Here is a 13691-nt window from a genome sequence, read left to right as displayed (position 1 = left end):
AGTAACATCAGGGTGTGAAACATACAGTGTTGGCATAAAAGGGGATTTTACCATGATGTGCTTCTGAATGTTATACTGGACATTAACACTAATTGGGAGTCTGCCTCATTGTAAGAAGTGGCAGCTCACCTTTTTTTTAGTATAATAAGCTTTGAAAAGCATAGCACTCCAAGGGGCAGTGTATTAGCTATGCCACAACCCGGTTGCTTTGAGATCTTTCAGTGGTTGCTTAGGCGAGATCTTTAAGATAAGGTTTTCACTTGCCAAGTCAGATGCCCAATTTGCTTTAAGAGGCAAATAATAGATATTTAATACATAGCTGTCCACCTGCCATGATGAAATTTCTCAGAGGGTCTCCTGAGCTGTGCCAGATCTGTCCTGGTTAAGTGTGCATCCTGTGAGATGCAGGAGGACTTGAATAGAGAAAGGAAACAGGTTCTTAATGAGGGAGAGACAGCTAACTCATGAGGGAAGTCAGGAATCCAAAGCCCTGTGTGGGTGTGAGATTGATAGGGAGCCAAAGTGGAACTTGCAGAGCAAAGACAGTCATGCGAGGCTGAGATGAAAATTTGCTCTGGTTTGGTCTAAGGGCACATTCAAGTTGCCATTCTGCAAGGTTGTGTTTTCACTTTGGGCATTTCCTCCTGCTTAGCCATCTGCCCTGTGATGCCTTACATAGCCATCCATTTGCATTCAGTCAAAATACTTGGGGAAATCCTTATAACTTTATTTCAGAAGAGCTTATGCTGAAACTGCTTTCCTGAAGCTACTCATGGGCATTTGTCCAGATAAAATCTGGAGTCTCTAGGTTTGGGTATCAGAGAACTCAAAGGGAGTCATCTCAGGAAGTATCTTGAGACTTGAAATTGACCTCTGCTTTGTGGCTGATTCCCTGATTTCTCTCTAGCATAGTCTGTCAAGTACATTTTTTTTTTTTGTCCTAAGAGTTTTAAAACCCATATTACAGCATAGCCCATCTCTTGCCTCTCCCTCTGCCTCATTATTCATAGATCACAGGTGATTATTGAAAAGTAGTAAAAGTAAGGTGTAATTATGATCCATGTTATTGGGTATATGTTTGATTATAGAAACAAATCTGTAAAGGTTTATTTTTCATCTCCTAAAAGGAATTCTGTATGTAGCATATATTAGCATATTTTATTTCTTAGGTAGTTGTGTTTGCTTCTTAAACTAAAAAGTAAACAAATATTTAAGCCAAAATAAGAATTAAATTCATATTATGAAAATTAATTCTGTTACCCCTCTCCCAATTTTGGCAATACAAATTAAACTTTTTTTTTTAGTTTATTCCAGTTTATTTGACAGTTATTTCTAGTTATTTATTTCATGATTTTTACTCATTTATTTTACAGTATTTATTTTAATGGCACTTCTTTATTACTGGCATTTATAGACTTACATGAAGGACAAGTTTGTGAATATATAGGATATAATGTTTTTGATTTTCTTAAAACAGCATTTTAAGTAATGCTGGTTTCCTATTTTTATGATAGTTAAGAATAGACTTATGCCATTTATTTAGTCAGTTTTTCAAATTGTATGCTTCCTTAGTAAAAACATAGGCATTTAATTTGAAAGTATTTATATGTGTCCTTTATGCTTCAAAGAGCTGGATTTGTTCTTTCATCATTACCCTGGCTCTAAAATGTGCGGATGAATGAGTTGCATCTTCTGTGGAGCCTCAGGAGACCATTTAGTATTTTATTCTAGCTTTAGTTTTCTTCAGTAGCACTGGGTGACAACTGAATCATCTAAGTCTGTTTTGGATTACTCAGATGAATCATACATTTTTTGATGTTTAATGTGTAAGAGCTAGTTCTTCTCTGACTAGGGAAAAAAAAGTTTAACCAGGCCATAAAATAACTAATAGTATAGACAAAGCAGTAAGCCAGTAAGTGATAGCTGATTTCTATCTAGAGTATGTTACAGCCTGCTGATCATAAAGCAATAGGTCAAAATCTGCTGGGGGCAGGGAGGACAGGAAACTGTTCTCAACTGAGTGTGAATTTACTGAACATCCTAGAAACTAATCTAATTTACTGAACATCCTAGAAACTAATCTAGGATTAGTTTAACTCTCGACAACTGATACAATTTAGGTATATGTGTGTTTGTGGTGTTATTAAAAAAATGTTCCATTTAATTTGTGCGTACACTTTTTTACCAAAAAGATAAGAAGTGATTGCCATTAATTCTTTGTAACTTTAATCTCAGAATTCCCACAGAATAATTTTAGTAACTGTCCTTTTGTTAAAATTGACAGTAAACATTTTGGGACATGTTCTCCAAGTAGTGTTAAGTGTAGGGATATTCAGTAATTTGCCTCGTTTTGATTGTTTGGCTGTTCATTTTATTTGGAGATTATTTTGTTAAAGAAATGTGTCAGTTTTGTTTGAAAGGCCTCTGTGGCTCACTGTTTTAACCACTCTGCTATGGGTCTTTCATAGAATCCTGCTGCATCACAGAAGCTGGAAGTTCTGATGTTCCATTGAACTCACAATGGAAAGTCTTGACTTGACCGGTAAGAGTAGCACTGTGAGTGCATCTTACTTACTCACCTGGAAGCAGTGAAACAGTCAAGAGCTATGTCCTACTAGAGCTGGTCTCAACTTGTTCCATCTGATGGATATAACTTCCATATTGATCAGGGAATTGTGATAATTGAGTATTTTTTCTTGTCAATTTATTATTTTTTAAAAAGTGACATTTTCATCTCCAACATCAAGTAAGTTAAGTTTTCCTTTAAAGTCATAATTTAAAAAAATAAATTACTGAATAATCTGATTTACTTCTCCACAAAGATGGACTATTTGTAAAATGCCAGCCCTAATTCCTAAACATATAGTGGTTTTATATCTAAATAAATATTAAGTGGCCTACTCCCCAAAAGTTGTTTTTTTGTATTGCCTTTGACTTTAATTGAAAAATGAATCAGTATCAGATTGTTATGGAGTTTTTTTTAACCTATTTAAAGTAATAGAGGCATTTGTAATGTTGTCATGAAACTTTTGAATATGAAAATCATTCAATGAAGAAAGAGTTGAGATTTAAAAATATACATGGAACAAAGTATAGCAAACAGGATATCACAGATACTGTAACTTTGTTCTCTTAAAGTTGTTTTCTACTTTTTTTTAGGAATTGTCTTAAATGGTTAAAATATGATAGTAATACTTTAGGATTAATTTTTGTAATTAATTTTAGTAATACTTAAATGCATGGCGTTTCCTCCATAGGAATAAAATATATTTCTTCCATGAAAATAAAATCTGTGATGGTTTTACTGATGTCTGAGCTCTTTAGGGTAAATTGATGATTTAAAATGAATTGATATAAATGAAGCTGTATATGGTAGTATACGGTAAATATTGTTTAGTTGCAATTTTTGGGACATGAACTTATTTTTCTGATTAATTAAAAATTAATCTTAAATTTTTTCTGTTTTTAATTATTTTTGTTATGTTCTGAATTTGCTAAATATGGATGCATATGTAGAATGTAAAATAGGACACCTTATTTGACCTCTTCAGTAAACTAAATTGTTAATCAGCATTTATATGTCAGTCTTGACTAAGTAGCCATCTGATTAGGATTTGTGAATGTTAATTAGATTACTGCATAAAAATATTCATTAAAAACAAATGGACAGGAATTTATATTGCTATAAAATTGAAGAAAACTTAATTGATTTTGGCAAAGACTATTTACTTTTAGCTTATATGTATGTTCATCTTAGATACAGTATTAACTAAGAAACAGAAAAAATGCCATACAAAAGTGGGAGTAATTTCAGGAATACATCCTGGAAAATGTTACTTGACAAAAGGTCCAATAAATCTAGAAAAATGCTGTATTAGTCAGTTTAGACAGAATTATGTTTCATTTTCCAGAGTCTCCAAGTCTTAGTGCTTTATAGCAGTATATTTCTCACTCCATGTTCATGTTCCTGGTGAATCTACTGCCACTCTGCTACATGTCTTCTTTGTTCCTGGGCCAAAATTGAAGGAGCAACCTCTCTGCGATGCTGAAGTCTTGAGGGAGAAGGACAAAGGAATGAAGGTGGATCCTCAGGCCTTTAAACTACTGCCTGGAGGTGGTCCATGTAACTGCCTTTCATGTTTCATTGATCAAAGGCTGTGAAAGGGCCAGCAATTATGTCATGTGGTAGGAGTAGGTGGGAGAAAGGGGAAGGGTGATAGAGGGAGGCGCTGTGCATATTTTTTTAAAGATTTTTTTTTTTTATTTATACAAGAACTGAGGTACAGGCCAGAGGGGTGGGAGGGTGAGAGAATTCACCAGAGACAGAGCAGGGAGCAGAACAGGCAGACTGAGTGAAATATACTGCTGAGGGGAGCAGCGGGCACAACAGGAGAAGTTTGCTGCACCGTGTGGGTACCTCCCTGGCTGGGGATTGAACTCATGCTGCAGAGGCTGCAAACAGCTTCACAGCACTGCACTCAACCCACTGTGCCACCGGGGAGGCCCTTAACTATCATATCTGTATGGTCCCATCTGTGGCTCTTCTAGAGAGACAGTGCGCATAGAGTATTATAGCTTCTAAGATGTCCTGTGGTAAATGAATAAAAAATTTGAACATGAAAGTCATTTTGTTGCTTTATTAATCACAGTGAGCTATGTTAATTCTCTGACACATTTTAGTGTGAATATATTTCAAAAGTTTCCTGATGTTTACCCATTTTTTAAAAAATGTTTTATTATATTTTGAAAATTAGAACTTTTTTCACCATGAAGTGAGGATTTCTGATACATAAATAAACTTGTAGTTTTGTTTTATAAGCTATTTTTAAATGAATGAAAATTACTACAGACTTCTCTGCAGTTTGCATATACAGTTAGTGACAGGAAATAATGATACTCATAATAATTTCTTACCTAACTGTAATAGGTTACAGAACTTTGACAAATAATATCTTATTTGATAGAGGAAGAAAATGAGAAAATGGGTAGTTGCTTTTTCCAGTAGTAATATAATTTTACCAGATAATGGTAGCCAAATGCTTCTACTTAAGATCAATTTCAAGAATCATTCTACAGAGAGAGAATGCAGCCAATGTGGAGAGGTTAACAATTGTATCCCTGAAGTTTTATAAGGTACTTTACCTGAGGTCATAGTCACTATACAGTGATATTGCATTGTTGTTTTCTAAGCCATCTAGAAAATTGCTAGGCACATAGGTCTCCTTAGCCAATATTGATTTGGTTAATCCCGCAGGTATTATAAAACATTGCTACCAAACTTATGTTGGTTGGGGTGATTTAAAAATCTAGTAATATAAAAACAACCTTTTGTTTGATATTATATAATTCTTTAATATTTTGATAAAGGACCATCTTAGACTTCTGAAGATTCAGAGAAACTTTGGCATAAATGCTAATTTTGGCATTTTTTTTAACTGAAAGAATTCAGGTGATTGTTCTCTCTGAAAGTTTTGTTCTCTTAATATAGGATCATGATCTCTACCTTGTGGGATTGTGATAATTAAATGAGCTAATTATAACAAATGTCCATTACAGTGCCTGGCACATAGGAAATACTCAAGAAATTTTAGTTAAAAAAAGAAATGTGAACAGAATTTAAGTGAATCTTGAATGTGTTATAAAATGCCTTTAATAGACGTCTGACAGTGCTTGTGTGTCTAAATGTGTTTGTGAATATATACAAATAAACACACATACCATACTTATCCAAGGGTTTTAAAAAATTGTCCTGAATGTGTAAGAACCTACGTATTTTTCTGTAGTTCTACTGAAAATTGAGGATGGCTTGATTGTTACCACTGAAAGAAAGGGTGAATTCTATAGAAATACTAACTACCCTATGATCCAATAATTCACTTCTTGCCACTGAGAATGTAAAGTCCTAAGGACAGAGTGATAGCCAAATGTGTGGATATCTAGCTTTTACTCTGAATATTAGTGTTTTAGCTCCAAAGAAAGTTCTATGTAATCTTGGGTATAAGAGGAAATAGTGCCACAGGAATGTTCTTCCTTATGTGTAGCAAATGCTTTTTGCTTTCAAAAGAATCAATACTTTTCTTTCAAAATGTTTGATACTATTTTTTTTTTTTAAGATTTATTTTGTTTGTTTATGCATACAAGAATTGGGCTGTAGGCCAGAGGGTGGGGGTGTGTGTGTGTGTGTGTGTGTGTGTGTGTGTTCACCAGAGATAGAGTGGGGAGCAGAACAGGCAGGTCTACTGAAATACACTGCTGAGGGGAGCAGAGGGTGAGACAGGAGAGGTCTGCTGTGCCATGTGGGGTAAAGCTTCCTGGCTGGGGATCCAACTCATGCTGCACTGACTGGCGATAGCTTGATGGTGCTGAGACTTGACCCCAGTGCCACCAAGCAGGCCCCTGTTACTATCTTCTAGTGAGTATATAGACCGGTTTGAGGACTTCTCCATTGCTTTCAACAATTTTGTACTCCCAGAATCAGCTACTAGATACTAATATCTTTTATGGTTCAAAGCTTTATGCTCTTTCTAAAATGACAGTTTCATTTGATTATGTAAAAAAGTATACAAAAATAATTTTTTGTGTGAATTACTCTTTGAACTGTTACATGCTCATTTCCTTATAAATGGATCATATTTGTAATTATCAGTTACAAATAAATCCAGTAAAATTACTTGAAAAATCTATGCTCTTCATCTTTAGATATTCTGTAATCTTCTTCAGCTGCCGTACCGAGTACCACAAACTGGGTGTCTCCAAAAACAGATACCATTTTCTCACAGTTCTGGAGGTTATATGTCCATTATCAAGGTGCCAGAAAATTCTGTTTCTGGTGAGGATTCTGTTAGCCATCTTCTTGCTGTGTACTCACATGACCTTTTCTGCCGTGTGTGTTTGTGTGTCTGTGAATTGAGTAAGCTCTTTATTCACCATTTCCATGGGATATGGCCTGATTCTTTAGGATCTTACTTAATCTACTTACAGGGTCTATCTACAAATACAATCACTTTGGGATCTGGAGGCTCAGTATAGGAATTTGAGGGCAACCAATTCAGTCTACAATAGGAAGTAATTGTTCTCTTGTTTCAAAGACTGAAGTGGAAGTTTAAAAAAATTACTTGCTATGTTATTTAATATATAAATGAGAAAACTTGATTTATAGTCATCTAAATTTCTAAAAATATCTTTGAATCTTTGAGGTAGGAGACATTTGAAATTACTGAATTAATTTCTTTCATTTTGAAGTCACTGTGCATGAAAATGAGTTTCTTGCAAGTGAAGAAATAAAACCTAAGAACTTGAAAATCAGAGTGATTTGTGTAATGGAGGAATTAGAGCTTGGCAAAAATTGATTTCCATGTGTATTTGTTGTTATCTAGGAATAAAATGTATTTGAAACTGAGGTTTGAGGAATAAGATAATATTCCTATGGGTTATATCAGTTTCTGCTTACTATAATCTGTTGAGACAATTTACACTTTTCAAGGCAGTTTTCTTTTACTTTTTGAAACAATTGAATTCAAACAGGAAAATGGCATATATTTAAGATTTTGGTAAACAGAAATGAAAACATATATTCGAAATAATGAGGGCAGAAAGATAGTTCTAAATCTGTTAATATCTACCTGTTAAGCTTTTCCTCTCTTCTTTCCCCTTCTGCCTCCTTTCCCTTCATTAATATCAGCTCTTAACTAATAGTTGTTTGGATTTCTCAAGTAATAGTCTAGATACAATTCATTGAATGTATAGTATTTTCTACTCTACAGTAGTATACTTTCCTTAATTTGGTAAATCAGTTGATAAATGTTTGGGATTAGTAATGTGTAAATAGTGCAGTCACTTACTGGATATTGAATTAGGTTAACTTTATGAGTTTTATCTTTGAGCAATTAAAAAGCATGTATGTGTTCTGTGTCACTAGAAGACTTCCAGTTTCTGATGTTTTATATCTAAAGAGGAAAGGAAACTTTTAAATTTAAATACTTCTGTGTAAAATTTAAATTGATATTCTAAAATTTCTAATGTCACCTGGGTGTTAACTAAAGGTAAGTTATGGGAGCTGTGATCAAATTTTATGGATGTCACTTTGATTGATTAAAAGGTATTTTAAGTCTTCTATTTACTTTTGAAATCAGTCTTCCCAGAAAGTATATACAGAATGACAAACTCAAATGCCTTCTGTATGATGAATTTTATCAGTGTATTTATTCTTAACAGTAGGATCAATTTACCAATTGTGAAATTCACTACTTAAGTACAATATAAATATATTCAAGTCAAGCCTTAATATTACTCAAAAATGCATATACATTATTTTTGATTTATCTCTATTATAGAGATGTTTCCCCAGAAAAATAAATGGGTCTAATTGGGCAAAATTTCTTACAACATTTCTCTTAGAATTTCATACATTATTGGTATGAAATGCATGCTACATTTCTTAATACTCTCTATATATGCATGTAAATGTATGCATGAGGGTTTTTTTTTTCATATAATCTTGTCAAGAAACGAGGGGTTAAGTTTACACTAAAGAGTCTGTTTTGTTCTGTTTATTCCCAAAACCTAGAAACAGCATCTGACATAGAGAAGTTGCTCAGTTAACTTTGATGAATTATTATTACAGGAGTTCTAATTTCATTAATCCTATATTCCATTGAACCTGGTGTTAATAAGCACCTCCTGGTTTGCCTGGAGATAATTAATTCTTCCCAGACTGAGTTCAGGGAGAAGAATGTGCTTCAAAAGTAAAGGTCTCTCTGGTGCCTTTAAGTTTGCAGTTAGTCCTATGATCAATAAATGTTAGTGATTTAAGTACTTAAAATTAGCAATAAAAGATTTCTGGGTATCTGTTAGCTCATTTGTAATGTACACTGAGTCAGCAAATGTTTGTTAAGACATGTAAACTTTCTGCCAAGTGCTTTTCTAACATTTCAGTCAGCCACTCTATGAGTGGAATATGTGTGAAAGTTGTGAGATTTAAGGTCACTGGATCGAAATTGGTTCACTCTGGGCTTTAAGAAATGGTATTCTGTTTTTGGATTCAGTTCATAAGTGCCTGAAAAGTTGATCGTTAGTTGGCTTCAGATATTTTATTCTGGGACTAGAGTAGTAGGTGGGTATTTCAAAGGATATGTTTGTATTCAAATTAATCTATGAATCCGATAAATCAGAATACTATTATATTTTGACTTTATATTGACTTTTTTAACCTGCTTAGTTTAATTTATAGTTCTGCCTGTCATGGTTAATATTACTAGTCTTTAAAAGCAGATGAATTATATAATTATCTCATTGGTCCTTAGCATTTACTGTAAGACCATTTATTACCAGTGTCTTCACATTTATTACCAGTGTACTACACTTCAGGTACTGTTTTAAGGTATTATAAACATTACCATAGGCACTTAGAGTGCACAGGTTTCTTGAGAGAGCAATCCAGATAGGGGAGTAGTTGCCTTCTGAACAAGGCATATATAGAAAAAACCAAACAAACTACCATTTATGTTGTAAATACTACTCTAAGCATGAAGAATTGCCACATCAGAGACAGTGAAGCCTACAAAATATGCAGTATATCTATGTGCAGAGTAGTAGTATAGGTTCATCCGTTAATCCAGCACTACCTGGAACTCTGTCAAGGTCCTCAAAGTAGTTTTTGAATTCCTAAAATGATTTCAACATTTTTAAGGTTGTCAATTGTTGTATTACATTATGAAAGAGACAAGAGAGTATAGTTTGGAAATAGTAGCCATGGTCAACCCCATTTTAAATACCAAACCTCTTGCTATAGCAACCTTTTTGTCCTGTTGTTTGATGAAGCATACAACAATTCATTTGGTAAAGTGAGCACTTAAGTGAATAACAAAGTTTTCAGGTTTGAAAGTTTAGTTGTTTCTATTAAAATGGTTGGTATTGCCTTTCTTTATTATTCACTGAGAGTTTTTACTTTTCAGAGAATATAAAATAAATCTTTCTAATAAGGCTATTACAGCTTGTTGAAGGTAAAGGTGTCCCAGTTACGTCTGTTTTTATGAGTTTTTACTTATCAAAATTATAGAATTTTTTTTCTGATTATTTCTTTTGTAATAAAGTAATTCATGTGAAAACATGATAGACTTTTTACTTCCTATTGCTTGTAAACATTCTTATTCTTGCCTTGAGATTGTCAACTGCATAATACTTACTCTTGCTTTTGGGGCCTTAATATGAATAGGCCTACACTTAGAAATTTCCTTGTAGAACACAAATTTAAACAGATCACTTTTTCCCCCTCCACATTGTTTATTGAGGTAAAGGAAGTTTAACATCTTATATCTGCTTTGGGGGTTATAAGTTTAAACCTCTACAAATTTATGTTTACACGTCCTGACCATGGACCCGTAATCTTCCACTGTGTTCCATTGGGATCCTTCTCTCCCCCATCAGTTTGCAAGGTCAGATGCTTTTACTGGTTTTGTTCTGACTGACCCTTTGTTATGTTTCTCTGTATTCTTCATGTGAGACCATTCGGTATTTGCCTTTCTCCTAACTTATTTCCAATAACTTCCTCTGTAGTTCCATTCATGTTGTTACAAATAACAAGAGTTCATCCTATTTTATAGCTGAGTATCCACATTTTTCTGACCCACTCCTCTGTCCTTGGGCATTTAGCCTGTTTGCATAACTTAGCTATTGTAAATAGGGTTGCAGTGAACATAAGAGTATACATATCCCTTCAAATTAGTGTTTTTGTCTTGTTGGGTACATACGTAGAGTGGCATTGCTGGGCCATAAGATAGATGCATTTTTAATACTTTGAGCCACCTCCATACTGTTTTCTGTTGGGGCTTGGATCTGTTTACATTCCCACCAACAGTGTACGAGGGTGCCTTTTTCTCTACATCCTAGCCAACATTTGTTTTTTTCTGGTCTTTTTGATGTGGGCCATTTTCACGGATGTGAGATGGTATCTTATTGTGGTTTTGATTTGCATTTCCCTGATGATAAGTGATGGTGAACATTTTTTCATGTGCCAGTTAGCCATCCGTATGTCGTCTTTGGGAAAGTGTCTACTTAGCTTTTCTGCCTGCTTTTTGATTGGGTTGTTTTCTTTTTGTTGAGTTGAATGAGTTCTTTATAATTTAGGTTGTTAGCCCTTTGTTGGATGTGTTATGTGCAAATATTTTCTTCCATTCAGTACGGAGTCTTTTTGTTTTACTGATTATTTCTTTCTCTGAGCAAAGCTTTTGAGTTTGATGTAATACCATTTGTTTATATTTGCTATGTGGCTTCTCTTGCCATTGGAGTTAAATCCCCCAAAATGTTTCTGAAGTCAGTGTCGTGGAAAGTGTTACCTGTTTTTTTCTTCAGTGTATTTTATATTTTGAGATCGTCTCTTCATGTCTTTAATCCTAAATGGATCACTTATTTTGAGCTGTAGCTTGGTCAGAAGCATGGTCTGTGGAGTCAAAGCCAAGAAACTCAATTCAGCTGTTTATTATGATTGTGATTTGGGAAAGTTACTTAGCTTTATCTGTGAAATGGGGTGAATATTGATCCTGTAAGTTTGTTATGGGGATAAAAAGAGCTGGAGGGTACAATGCCATGGCAGGGACACTTCCAAAAATGTGTTTATTCTCAAAATGGGCAGGAGGTCAAATGTGGCATTTGATTTTTTAAAAAAATTTATTTTTAACTCTTTGTGAAATGGATTTTCAGGTAAGTTGTTAGCTCCGTTCACAGCAAGGAAAATGACTTCCTCCAAATTGTGTATCTATTATATTGAAAGTCTTTATTGAATACAGAATGGGTTTTAAGTTACTAGAAAATAATGACGTTAACACTTTATGTTGTTAGGTTTTTAAAAATATTTTCTATACAATAATAAGTGATAGATGTTTGATTTTAATTATACTTCCAATTAATTTTGCAGCTTTATTAAGACCTAATAAATAAGGCACAAATATTAGAAAATATTAAGACAATAAGTTGTCTGTCATTTAATAGTTTATAATTACTTTTGGAATGCTTTTGTTTTATACTGTTGGCGTTAACAATATTTGATAATTTTCAAGCAGCAAGTACAGTGTTTACACATAGTAACGGCAAAATTTTACAATTATCACATTTTCTTCAAAGACTACTAATTTTAACAGGGAAGTATGTTATGAATTCTTAATTTCAAAGTATAAACTATTTTTGTGAGTTGATTATCTCAACATAATAACAAAAAACGAAAAGTTTAAACACCTAATTCAGTCATGACTTATCTGCTGGTTTATTCATACACTGGAAAAGAAAAGCAACATTTTAGTTCTGTGGTTTAGTGTTTCACAATTAATTGATCTAAGAGAAGAAAGTATTCTCCCACATTGCAGAAAATGCTACCTCTTAAAATATTTACTTTCTAGTGATTTTCATGCACATGAACACAAACCAACTCAGCTTGTTTTGTCTCTTACATCAGTAATCTTTAATAATCATAATTAATAAACTTGTTTTGAAGATAGGTTAATACCATCTGTGGAAATACTTTCTGTTCCTTCTAAAGCTGCTCTGTAAGCATGTGATCTTTTAATAGCAGTTTTGCCTTTTCCTAGTGACCAGTCAAAAAATATAACATCTTTGGATTTTACAGATTTTACATGTTGTACTTTTCAGTTATAAGTGTGTATTGAAACTAAACTTTTGTGGTCTGCTGATAAGAATCTTTGCACTCTGCCTGATTCTCCCTCTTCTATTTGTCTGTAGCTTGTTCCTAATTCTTTTTAGAACTTGAACTATTTGCTGTAATCTCACTGGAAAAAATTTTTATTTAAAGCTGAATATACTTTCAGATCCTGTGTTTATCTTATAAGCTAGATACTAAAACTACTATGTACAAGGCAGTGTGTTAGATGCCTTCAGGGTCCTGATAAAATAGGTCAGAACTAAATAGGCAGAAAAAAGAGAGATGGACAAAGATAACTCATTAAGACTTAGGAGGAGCATCTGTCTTAACATCCAGGTAGGAGTATCGAGGAGTGCTGCATGGAGGATAAATACAACAGACATCTATCTAGAGAAGGTGAATAGATCCTTTTTGCCAGTTGGATGGGATGTATGTAAGGGTAAAATGGGAAACTTTGGTGGAAGGCCAGATATAAGAGGACCTTGAATGTTAGGGTGATTTTACTTTTTTTCCCCTTAAAAGGCAAATGAACCATTGGACATTTTTTTTAAAATAAATTTTATTTTTATATTCCCCATACAATTGCAATCCCCTTATTTTGACCCCAATCCCTCCCCTCCCCGCCCCCCACCACCCATAGAGTGTCTCTGGTTCATAGTTGTTGATTTTGATTTTCACTTTCTTATAGTTATTCATTTTCCTGGTCCCTTATTTAAGTTTTCTAGATTCCTGCTATGAGTGAGACCATCCGGTATTTTTCTTTTTCTTTCTGGCTTATTTCGCTGAGCATGATCCCTTCCAGCGCCATCCATGTTGCTGCAAATTGCATGTGTTTATCTTTTTTGAATTCTGAGTAATATTAACCATTGGACATTTTTGAGTAGATTGTATAACTAGGATAGGTTGGAAAGAAAAAAGGATAGGCACTGGAAAGGTTGGAATAGGGGGCTTTTTAGTATCCTTTTAAAGGTATTTGGAAGTTGTAAATGGTCCTCCATGAGCAACATGAAGATTTTATTCTTGGATATATCCTAAAATATTT

General features: G+C 33.9%; 1 protein-coding gene across 9 annotated transcripts in view; it reads left to right on the top strand.

Annotated features, from left to right (window-relative positions):
* The window catches only part of BBX (BBX high mobility group box domain containing), a 267523-nt gene that overhangs the window by 115819 nt on the left and 138013 nt on the right, over positions 1-13691 (top strand). For 7 of the 9 annotated variants that reach the window (XM_054700626.1, XM_054700631.1, XM_054700630.1 and 4 more), the window contains one exon: positions 2469-2542. The gene's annotated coding sequence lies outside the window, so the exon portion shown is untranslated. The other 2 variants (XM_037525612.1, XM_037525610.1) reach the window with 1 other exon arrangement.

The sequence above is a fragment of the Talpa occidentalis genome, unplaced genomic scaffold (assembly GCF_014898055.3).
Source record: "Talpa occidentalis isolate TD23 unplaced genomic scaffold, MPIMG_talOcc4v2.1 talOcc4.4, whole genome shotgun sequence".
NCBI classification, from domain to species: domain Eukaryota; kingdom Metazoa; phylum Chordata; class Mammalia; order Eulipotyphla; family Talpidae; genus Talpa; species Talpa occidentalis.
This window is presented reverse-complemented; position numbering and strand designations above follow the sequence as displayed.